This window comes from Vombatus ursinus, unplaced genomic scaffold, assembly GCF_900497805.2.
Source record: "Vombatus ursinus unplaced genomic scaffold, bare-nosed wombat genome assembly UNPS02014794.1, whole genome shotgun sequence".
NCBI lineage: Eukaryota > Metazoa > Chordata > Mammalia > Diprotodontia > Vombatidae > Vombatus > Vombatus ursinus.
In genome coordinates, this window is record NW_020954572.1 from 25464876 (window position 1) to 25476817 (window position 11942).

Sequence of the window (11942 nt, forward strand, 5' to 3'; positions counted from 1 at the left end):
CGAGGGCATATTATTGGTCAAGTCAATAAGCATTTATTAAGTACCTACTATATTCCAGGCACTAAGCACTACAGATTCAAAGTAAAGTAAAAATCAGGCCCTATCCCCAAGGAGCTTATAATTTAACAATGGATATGGTTCATAACTCATCTCAGGGAAAAGTATGCATGTGGTTGTCTTGACAGGCAACATGGCCTATTGGATAGAGATTCAGATTCCAGAAATCCTGGGTCATTGTCCAACTTGTAATTTATATGGACTGTGTAAAACTGAACAAGTCATTTGACTTCTTGGTATGCCTAGACAACTTCCTTAGACTAAAAATTACAAAACAGTTACTAATCGTATTTGTAATGGGTATTTCCTCACTGGCACTTCCTTATACCAATGAAAATTGCAGGTCCTGACAAAAAAAAAAAAAAAAGTTGAACACTTAGTACATCTCTGTTTCCTACATTATCACCTTTTCCCCCAACACTTTTATTTCTCCAGTTGTCTGCTGTCATACTTTTCTGCAGCATCGAATTTGCCTTTCTTCATCTTCTCTAGCTTCCCTGTGCTTCTTCAGTCATAGCTGCCGATCCAATCTACAGTACCCAATTAAAGCAGCTTTGGCATGAGCTACCTCGCTACAAAACTGATGTTGGACCTCTGACTCTTCTGCCTGACAAAGCTAAGCCAACAATGGTTTCAATATTTGGTAGCACAGACTCACCCTTTTCACTGTAGATATTTTATTTAGCCCATTCTGGTATATGGAGAGGCTCCAAAAAATGCTTGGAGGATCCTGACTGAAACTACTTCCCCATACACCAAACAAAGCTCAGTGACTTACCTAGATATTTACCCATAGAAGTTATTATATTTTTTTTTAAACCATGGACTAATTTTGGAATAGCCTTCAATCAGGTAAACAAATTTAAGGATTTTTAGTAAAATCCATCACCACCTCTCTTTAGGACTTCCCATCACTAACAATTAGGGCTGCAAGATTGTTTATATGATTTGTTCATGTAAACAGTTTCATTTCTTCCAATTAAAATGAGCTACTTGAACCATTCAACTGGTTTATTAGGAGAGTTGGCAAGATATGTCTTTAATTAAGCCCTCACAATGATTTTGGCTGGTTTAAAAATTAATAAAAAGAAAATGATATATTACAGGGAATATAAGGAGTTCTGGCAAAGTGTTTTTGCATCAAATCTATATTCTCAAAAATGTTACTGTGTGCATTTTTATGTGCTTGTGTTATACACATGTGGTGTGGTGTGGTGGTGAATAAAGTATTACAATTGGTTGGTGTTAATATAAAATCCTATGTAATGGTAGGAAAAGCACTGTTTTCAAAGATTTCTTCTATCCCTGTGATTCTATGAAATTTGGGTAATTTTGAGTACCCACAACATTTGAATAGATTGAAATCTCTCAAGAAGTCTCTTGTCTTTTCATTCCGTGGGAATTAAACCTACACTTTGTGGCTATGTTTCCTCACTCATATTCTTTCAGACTTTTCGTTGGATAGCACACAATATATAAGCCTAGGACTGGAAGGGGCCTTAGTGGATTATCAAACCCAGACCTCTATCACCATGTAGAAATTACTTTCTGCTAGTTGATTTGTCTTTTTTTGTTTTATTGTCTACCATATTCAGATTGGAGTCAGCTCAGGCCTCCCTTTGAATATGAAATGGATGTGAAAAAGTCCTATTCCTTATAAGCTTGCCTCAAAGGTTCTATTGTCCAGCTGCATTTATAATGTCCCCACCCTCCCCCTCTTGCGGCATGCTCAGTTGGAATTCCAGTCAAGCACATAGACTTCTTCTTGCGTCCTCCTTCTGAGCATGTACAGATAGCTTCTAACCGTGTCATTCATTCCCCTCCTAGCTATACTTCCAATTTTCTGGACTTTGCCACTATGCTTTAGTGGTGGTCTCATGCTGAGCTTCCCCCAGTGCTGAGGTCCTCCCCTTATCCTGGAACATCTGTTTTCTCTCCCTGAAACATCCCTCTTCCATGACACTAAAGGTGAATTTGTTCCTCTGGAATCTGAAGTAGGTATGTAAATAAGCACAAAGGAACTTAATTCCCATACTGAAAAGACAGGCAACTCTAGAACAACAAACTTGGGACCAGAGCAGATAAAGGATTGGGACTGGCACAGGCCATTGGACCTCTGACCTCAGCCAAACAATGCCTAACTGGCCACTGTCTTAGACACAGAAACTCCATCAGTAGGAAAGCCACATGGTTAGGGAAGCAATGTCAAAATCATACTCAAAATTATTTTCATGCAAAGTAATAACAACTAATGTTTACATAGGAGAGCTTCAAAATTGTCAAAGAACTAAATTTATCCTCTATCATATCTTCACAGTGGCTGTTCCAGACTTCCTTTTCTCTCTTCTCCTCTCCTGTCCTCTCTTCTCTCCATTTTCCTTTCTCTTCCTTTTAAGCCTTCAGTATTGCTCCTTTCACTCCCTTTGCAACTGAGGATCTTACTTTATTACATTACTGGGAAAATAGAGAGCATTCTCCCTTCTTCTCTCTTACTCCATATCTCAAAACAACTTGGCAACATCCCCCATTCTTTTCTTCTTTACCCCAAGCTCTAATGAAGAGGTGGCCCTTCTTACCAAGGATAACCAGCAATAATCCCTTCTGCCTATAAATAAACTCAAATATTCTCCCCCAACCCTAAGACCCCTTCCTTGAACTGATCATTGCTTCCAACTATAATCCTATATATTTCCTCCCTTACATAATCAAACTCCCAGAAAAAACAAAACAAAACACCTCTATATTCATTACTTTAACTTCCTCTCCTCTCACTCAATTCTCAACTGCTTGAAATCTGCCTTCTCATCTCATCACTCAACTGAAATAGTTCTATATGGTTACTAATGATCAATGCTACTAATGATCAAAATAGTTACTAATGATCAATGAACTGGCAAATCCAATGATTGTCATTTCATATCCTTCTTGACTTCTTGACTCCCTAGTCTGACATGGTTGACCATTCAATGTCTGGCTATTTGTGATACCTCTCCCCCATCAATCTTCTCTTTTAATAATAATTTTATTTTTTATTCTGTACTCAAACACTAAAAATTAGTGTGTTCATGTACAAAGCAGTACACAAAGAAGGTTCTATATGAAGCTACACATCTTCATTTTAAACTGCTTTTTATTTATTTATTTTTTTGTGAGGCAATCGGGGTTAAGTGACTTGCCCAGAGTCACACAGCTAGTGAGTGTTATGTGTCTGAGACCGGATTTAAACTCAGGTCCTCCTGACTCCAGGGTCCGTGCTCTATCCACTGAACCACCTAGCTGCCCCTTACACTGCTTTTTAAAAGTATACAATAAATTCTACACGTTACTTTCAATACTTTCCTGCTTGTCTGTGCTTCCTTCCAAACTTCCTTCCGTTCTCTTCTCAACATTTAAAAATGCTATAATTTTGACATCACTATGGTTAATCCTTTTCCTTCCTCCCCCCATTAACTGAGCAAAAAAAGAGGGGCACTGAAGAACACTTATAACAACTAATCATAGTCAAACAAAACTAATTCATAGTGGCCACGGCCCCCCCAATATCCATGTTGCTTGTGCCCATCACCTCCATGTCTGGAGGTATTTAACATGCTTCATCATAGAAATTCTGGAGACATGGATGGTCATTGTTTTGATCAGAGGTCAGTCTTTCAATTTTTTTTTCCTTTACAAGGTTGCTGTCCTTTTATAAAGTTCTGTTTGCTTCATTCTGCAGTAATTTGCACTATTCAAGACTCTAAGAAATTGTCTCTTTCATCATTTGTTACAGTACAATAATATTCCTTTACATTTTAATTCTACAATTTTTTCAGCTATTCCCCATTGTCTCTAAGGCATTCCATTAGATTCTTGTTCTTATAATTTCTTCCCATTTTTTAGTTATCCCTTTAAGACTGATTTGTTTTGCTTGTATGTATTCCTGCCCTGGTATAATCCTCCCTCTTAACCAATCCCTGCTCCCTATCCTTCTTTCTCTTTTGAGTTTGATATATTTCTATACCAAACTCGTGTGTGGGCATGTATATGCGCATGTGTGTATGTACATGTATGTATACGTGTATGTGTGTAAGTGTGTGTATGTGTGTATGTATATGTATGTTTGTGTATGTGTGTCTGTGTGCATGTGTGTGTGTGTGTGTGTGTGTGTGTGCATTTAGCCTTCTTCCATCTGTTTCAGATGAGAGTGAGGTTCATTTGATGCCCATTATCTCCACTCTTTTTCATATTTATATTTTCTTTTCACACACCCCAATTAATAGAATAGCAAGTTACATTCCATTATTCCTCCTTCCTACACTAGTGTAACTCTCTTTTTATCCTCCTTTCTCTTCTCCCTCTTCAAATCTTTAGAACAGAACCAATTTTTCCCACAGGGCCTCTGTTTTTCTTATTTAAATTCTTCAATGCCCTTTGAAAACATTAATGTTCTTTAGGTTTCTTCTCCCCTTGTTAGAATGTTAGCACTATATTAGTATATTGTTGTTTAGTTGTTTTTCAGTCATGTCTGACTCTTTGTTGCCTCTTTTGGGGTTTTCTTGGCAAAGATAATGGAGTGGTTTGCCATTTCCTTCTCCAGCTCATTTTACAGATGAGGAAACCAAGGCAAATAAGATTAAGTGACTTGCATAAGGTCACACAGCAGCTAGTAAGTATCTGCAGCCAAATTTGAACTCAGGTCTCCCAGATTCTAGATTCGGTATCATCCACTGGACCACCTAACTGGCCCCTTATTAGCATATAATCCCTTCTGGTTGTTCAGATAAATTTTTCTTTTTTAGATTTCTGTTGATTCTTGTGTTGATATTTCAAAGTTCATACTCAACTCTGGTCTTGTCATCAGAAATACTAAAAAGCCTTTTATTATCCATTAAAGATGCCCCCCCCATCTTATAGGATTATTCTCAGCTTTGCAGAGCAAAGGTTGTAAGCCTATATATTTCATTTAACAAAATATTTTACTCCAAGATCTCTTCTTGTTTTCAGTAGAAGCTAACAAATCTTAAGTGATCCTGACTGCAGTTCCTTGATACCTGAATTTTCTTCTGGATATCGGAAGTATTTTTCTTTGACATGAGAGGTCTGGGTTCTGGCTATGACATTTCTTACACTGTTCCTTTTAAGGTTTCTTTCAGGAGGCAATCTGTGGATTCTTTTATGTCTTTACCATATCCTCTGGTTCTAATAGATCCAGGCAATTTTCATTTATGATTTCCTGAAATATAATGTCTAGACTTTTCAAAAAATTATGGTTTTCAACGAATCCAATTACTAATTTTTAAAATAATTTCTTCAATTATCAATCATTTGTTTTGTCTATCTCCCCTTCTTCCCACTCACTACAAAAAAGAAGTAAGAATCTTTTTATCATATAAGCATAATCAAGCCAAACAGATTCCCACATTGGCCACATCTAAAAATGTGTTTCTCATTCTGCATATTAGTCCATTATCTTTCTGTCCTGAGGTAGGCAGAATTCTTTATCATTCGTTCTCTGGAATCATGATTTATTACTTACAGTGATCAGAATCTTGTCTTTCATATTATTTTACAATGTTGATGTTATGGTTGAAATTATTTTCCTCGTTCTGTTCACTTCACTCTATATTAGTTCATACAACTCTTCCCAGTTCTCTTTGAAACTGTCCTTTTCTTCATTTCTTACAGCACAATAGTATTCCATTGTACTAATATGCCATAATTTGTTCACAATTCCACAATAGAGGGGCACCCACTTAGTTTCAATTTCTTTGATAAACCCTAAGAAACATAGGAATAAATGGGCCTCCTAAATCTAAAATCCAGATCTAGCATTATATGTAATGGGGATAAACTAAAGTCCTATCCAATAAAATCAAGGATGAAGCAAAGATGTTCACTGTCGTCATTTCATTCAACATAGTGCTAGAAATGCTTACTATACCAGTAACATAAGAAAAAGAAATTAAGGGAATAAGTATAAGAAGAAACAAAATTATTGCTTCTTGAAGATGATACAATGGTGTATTTAAAGAACTCCAGAAAGTCAAATTAAATTAATTGACGCAATTATTTATGTCAGCATTGTTACAGGACATAAAACACATACACACAAATTAGAGTTTCTATATAGTCCCAAGAAGGGCAGCTATGTGACACTATGGATAGAAGGCTAGGTCTGGAGTCAGGAAGATTTATCTTCATCAGTTCAAATCTGGCATTAGACACTTACTAGCTGTGTCACTTAACCCTGTTTGCCTCAGTTTCTTCATCTGTAAAATGAGCTGGAGAAGGAAAAGGGCAAACCACTCCAGTATCTTTGCCAAGAAAATCCCAAATGGGGTTACAAAGAATCAGACATGACTGAAACAACTGAACAAGAACAAAAATAACACCAAGAGAATGAAGTAGGAAGGAATAGAAAGAAAAATTTCATTTAAAATAACTACAGAATTATAAAATACCTTGGTAGTCTACTTACCAGGATATACAAGAGAACTTTATGAACCTAACTATTCTTTTTTTTTTTTTGGTGAGGCCATTGGGGTTAAGTGACTTGCCTAGGGTCACACACCTAGTAAGTGTCAAGTGTCTGGTCTGAGGTCAGATTTGAACTCAGGTCCTCCTGACTCCAGCCCCAAGGTTCTATAAACTGCACCACCTCGCTGCCCCCAGCCTAACTATTCTTAAATTACCTATCTCAACTTTTTAGGTCATTTTTTTTGATAGCAGATATTTTACATTTAAATTTTTTTTTCTATTTTAAAATTTTGTTCTAATATGTATATTATATATTTAGATATATATAATTCACATAATTATATATAAATACAATATAATATATGTAATTCAAACAATTATACATGTTGATATAGTATATTGTATACAATTTATATAATCATATGTAGGTATAACATGAAATACAATTCGTATAAATGTATGTATACATATAACATATTATATATAATTTACAGTCTCATGTAGTCATTGATTTCTGCTTAATCTATTTCAGCTTTTAGCAATTCCATTTCTTGGGGAAGGCTTACCACTTCTTTTAAACTACTTATTCCCCTTCAAATCCTTTCCTTAAGAGCTATTATTGCCATTGCAACAAGGTGGCACAGTGGATGGAGCACTGGGCCTACAGTCAGGAGGACCCAAGTTCAAATCTGGCCTCCAATACTTACGAGCTATGTAACTCTGGGCAAGTCTTGTAACCCTAGATTGCCTCAAATATATGTGTATGTGTGTGTATATATATATATATATACACACATATATACATATATATACATATATGTATATATGTATATATATACACACATACACATATATATGTATATATACAATGTAATAACAAGATATGATTATATAATAATACAAAGTTGGGCAAAATGATTTCTAACATTATTCTTTATTTCTTCTTCATTTATTGCATTTTTTTCCTTTTTGATACTGGTGATTTGGCTTTCCTCTTTCATTTTGATCAAGTTAGCTAGTAGTTTTTTTTTAAAAGCTCCAAATTTTACTTATCAATTCAATGGCTCTTTTTTTTCAATTTTGTTAATTTCTTCTTTAATTTTAAAGATTTATATTTTGATATTTAATTGAACTTTTTAAATTTGTTAATTTTTTAATATTTTAAATGCATCTCCAATTTATTGATCTGTTTTTCCTCTTTTTCATTAAAGGATTTAGAGATGTTAAAGAAGAAGATCTTTGATTTCATTTTTTAAATCTCTTCCTTCATTTCTTTTTTTCGTCCATTAATTTATTTATTTTTAGTTTTCAACATTCACTTCCACAAGATTTTGAGTTCCAAATTTTCTCCCCATCTCATCCCTCCTCCAACCCCAAGACAGCATGCATTCTGAATACCCTTTCCTTTAATCTGCCCTCCCTTCTATCCCCCTCTTCTCTTATCCCCTTCCTCTTCTATCTTCTTATAGAGCAGGATAGATTTCTATACCTCATTGCCTGTATATCTTATTTCCCAGTTGCATGTGAAAATGATTTTTTTTAACATTTGTTTTTAAAACTTTGGGTTTCAAATTTTCTCCCTTCCTCCCTCCCCACCCACCCTCATTGAGAAGGCAAGCAACTCAATCCAGGTTATACTTGTATAGTCATGCAAAACACTTCCATAGTAGTCATGCTGCAGAAAACTAACTATATTTCCCTTCATCCTATCTTGCCCCCTTTATTTTATTCTCTCTTTTGACCTGTCCCTCCTCAGAAGTGTTTGCTTCTGACTAGCCCCTTCCACAATCTGCCCTCCCCTCTATCATCTCACCTCTCTCTTGTCCTCTTTCCCCCTATTTTCCTGTAGGATAAGAAAGATTTCCATACCCAATTGAGTGTGTATGTTACTCCCTCTTTAAGCCAAATTTGATGAGAAAAAGATTCACTCATTCCCTCTCACCTTCCCCCACTTCCCCTCCACTGTAAAAGCTTTTTCTTGTCTGTTTTATGTGAGATAATTTACCCCATTCTACCTCTTCTTTTTTCCTTCTCCCATTATAATCCTCTCTCACCCCTTAATTTTATTCTCCAGATATCATCCATTCATCTTCAACTCACCCTGTGCCCTCTGTCTACCAATCTATCTATACATATAATTTTTCCCCCTCCAACTACCCTAATAGTGACAAAGGTCTCATGAGTTACAAATATAATCTTTCCATGTAGGAATGTAAACAGTTCTACCTTGATAAGTCCCTTATGATTTCTCTTTCCTGTTTACCTGTTCATGCTTTTCTTGAGTCTTATATTTGAAAGTCAAATTTTCTATTCAGCTCTGGTTTTTCAAGAATGCTTGAAAGTCCTCTATTTCACCTAATGTCCATTTTTTCCCCTGAAGGATTATACTCAGTTTTGCTGGGTAGGTGATTCTTGGCTGTAATCCTATCTCCTTTGACCTCCAGAATATTATATTCCAAGCCCTCTGGTCCCTTAATGTAGAAGCTGCAAAATCTTGTGCTATACTGATTATGTTTCCACAATACTTGAATTGTTTCTTTCTGTCTGCTTGTAATATTTTCTCCTTGGCCTGGGGACTCTGGAATTTGGCTACAATATTCCTAAGAGTTTTCCTTTGGGGATCTCTTTCAGGAAGTGATTGGTGGATTCTTTCAATTTCTGTTTTACCCTCTGGCTCCAGAATATCAGCGCAGTATTTCTTGATAATTTCTTGAAAGATGATGTCTAGGTTCTTTTTTTGATTGTGACTTTCAAGTAGTTCAATAATTTTTAAATTCTCTCTCCTGGATCTATTTTCCAGGTCGGTTGTTTTCACAATGAGATATATCACATTGTTTTCTATGTTTTCATTCTTTTAGATTTGTTTTACAGTGTCTTGATTTTTCATAAAGTCAACAGCTTCCAATTGCCGCATTCTAATTTTTAAGGAAGTATTTTCTTCAGTAAGCTTTTGTATTTCCTTTTCCATCTGGTCAATTTTGCTTTTTGGGGCATTCTTCTCCTCATTGGCTTTTTGGATCTCTTTTGCCATTTGGGTTAGGCTATTTTTTAAGGTGTTATTTTCTTCAGTATTTTTTTGGGTCTCTTTTAGCAAGCTGTTGACTTGTTTTTCATGATTTTCTTGCATTACTCTCATTTCTCTTCCTAGTTTTTCCTCTACTTCTCTTACTTGTTTCTCGAAATCCTTTTTGAACCCTTCCATGGCCTAGGACTGATTCATATTTTTCTTGGAGGCTTTGGATGTAGGAGCTTTCACTTTGTTGTCTTCTTCTGGATGTATGTTCTGATCTTCTTTGTTACCAAAGAAAGACTCTATGGTCTGACTTTTTGGGACCTTTGTTTGTTCATGATCCCAGTCAATTACTTGAGTTTTAAACTCTTTGTTAAGGTAGGGGTCTGCTTCCAGTGTGGAGAACATACTGTTCCAAGCTTTGGGTGTTTAGGGCAGCTGTTTTCAGAGATACTTCTAAGGACCTGTAAATTTTTAGTTCTTCCAGGGTGGTATAATAAGGGGAGAGGTGTTTACTCCTTTCCTGGCCTGTGCTCTGGTCTATGAGTGACCACAAATACTCTTTTCTGCCTTGGAACTATGAGGAGGATTTCCTCTCCACCACTACAACAAGCTCCACAATGCCAGCACTCCTCCTCACCCCAGGACTGCCACCCAGAACTGTGACCCAGATCCAAGTATGGGCAGAGCAAGAGAATCCTAAACCAGCAGAGAGATCCTTGCAATTCCCCTCTGATCAGCCACTCAATTCCCCCTCAGTCTGTGGCCCAGCAGCTCAGGAAGTAGCTGCCACCACGGGGCTGAGCTCAGGGACTGGGACCGGGACCACGCTTCTCTCTTTCACCATAGTCACAGACTTTTCCCACTGACCTTCTAAGCTGTCTTTGGTGTTCCTGGGTTGAGAAGTCTGGAAACCGCCACAGCTCCCCATGATTCAGTCCTCTGAGGCCTGCTCCAGGTTTGCTGAGGCCTGCCTTGCTTGCGCGCCCATGCTGAACCGCACTCCTCTCCCCGCTTGGCGTGATATACCTTTCTGATCAACCATCCAGGCTGTCTTGGGCTGTAAATTTGTTTCACTCTGTCTTTTTGTGTGTTCTACTGCTTTAGAATTTGTTTAGAGACATTTATTTTTTATTTTTAAAAATTTTTTATTTATTTATTTATTTATTTATTTTAGGTTTCCACAGGTCTTTATTGTTCATCATTTCATTGGCCATTCTTTGAGAAAGATTTCACATTTTCAAAGAATTTTTTAAATGTTTTATAAGCAAAATGACTAAAAAGCTGACATTTGCCAGCACAGCCAAAGACAGTCTACATTACTGTCTAAAATTCTTTGCTCCAAACTTTTTTAAACAACACTGATGAACTAATGGAAGCAGCTTGCCTTCTTTGTGAAGCCTATGAGCATCAGTTGCTCCTCCAATAAAAGTCCCTTTGACAAAAATTCTTGGAACTTGACTTGAGGACCTAGGCCTCCTCCAATTCTGTGTAACCGCAGACTGAACTCAAATGTTTGCTGGGGACTTGCCATCGGTCAGGTACTGTGTTAGGTGAGTTCTTGCACCAGTCATTTTGTGAAGAGCATCCTGAAACTGGCTTCCATATTTATGCATGTCCAATTCCACTGCAGTGTATTTTATATCCATGTCATTGAAAAGTTGGTTTTTTTTTTGCCATTGTGCAATAAGAACAGGATGTTTTTGAGAAGATCACTACACAATTATGTGAAACTGTTTCCTGGATCTGATTTATAGGAGTAATTTCTGATTTATCCATGAAAGAGGATGTTCTGTTCCCCATCCCGACGGTGACTGAGGTGTTCAAGCCCCAGCAGCTCCAGGAGAGGAGCCGGGCCCCTGTGATTGCCGACTGGCTGAGCAAGGACATGGCCCGAGAAGGGCCAGGGCCCCTCTGCCAGCAGCGAGGCCTCCCCTCCCCAGTTGGCCCACAGCCCCGGGAGCTGGTCGAGTCTGTACAGGGTCAGAAGAAATTTCCCCTAGAGCCATTTTTAACAGATATTTGGACAGGTTTGGGGGAGAGCTCAAGCAAGTCCCTGCTTTTACTCCACCATCTTTGCTCTGCCCCCAGAATCTGGGCTATTTTTTAAGGTGTTATTTTCTTCAGTATTTTTTGGGTCTCCTTTAGCAAACTGTTTACTTGTTTTTCATGATTTTCTCGCATCATCCTCATTTCTCTTTCCAGTTTTTACTCTACTTCTCTTACTTGCTTCTCAAAATCCTTTTTGAGCTCTTCTATGGCCTGGGACTGATTCATATTTTTCTTGGAGGCTTTGGATGTGGGAGCTTTGACTTTGTTGTCTTCTTCTGGTTGTATGTTTTGATCTTCTTTGTCACCAAAGAAAGATTCTATGGTCTACTTTTTTGTGCCTTTGTTTGCTCATGATCTCAGCCAATTA

At 37.2% G+C, this 11942-nt stretch overlaps 1 pseudogene; it reads right to left on the reverse strand.

Moving 5' to 3' along the window:
* Nucleotides 1-10740: 10740 nt before the first annotated feature.
* LOC114048761 lies at nucleotides 10741-11413 on the reverse strand (annotated as a pseudogene).
* Between the last annotated feature and the right edge of the window lie 529 nt (nucleotides 11414-11942).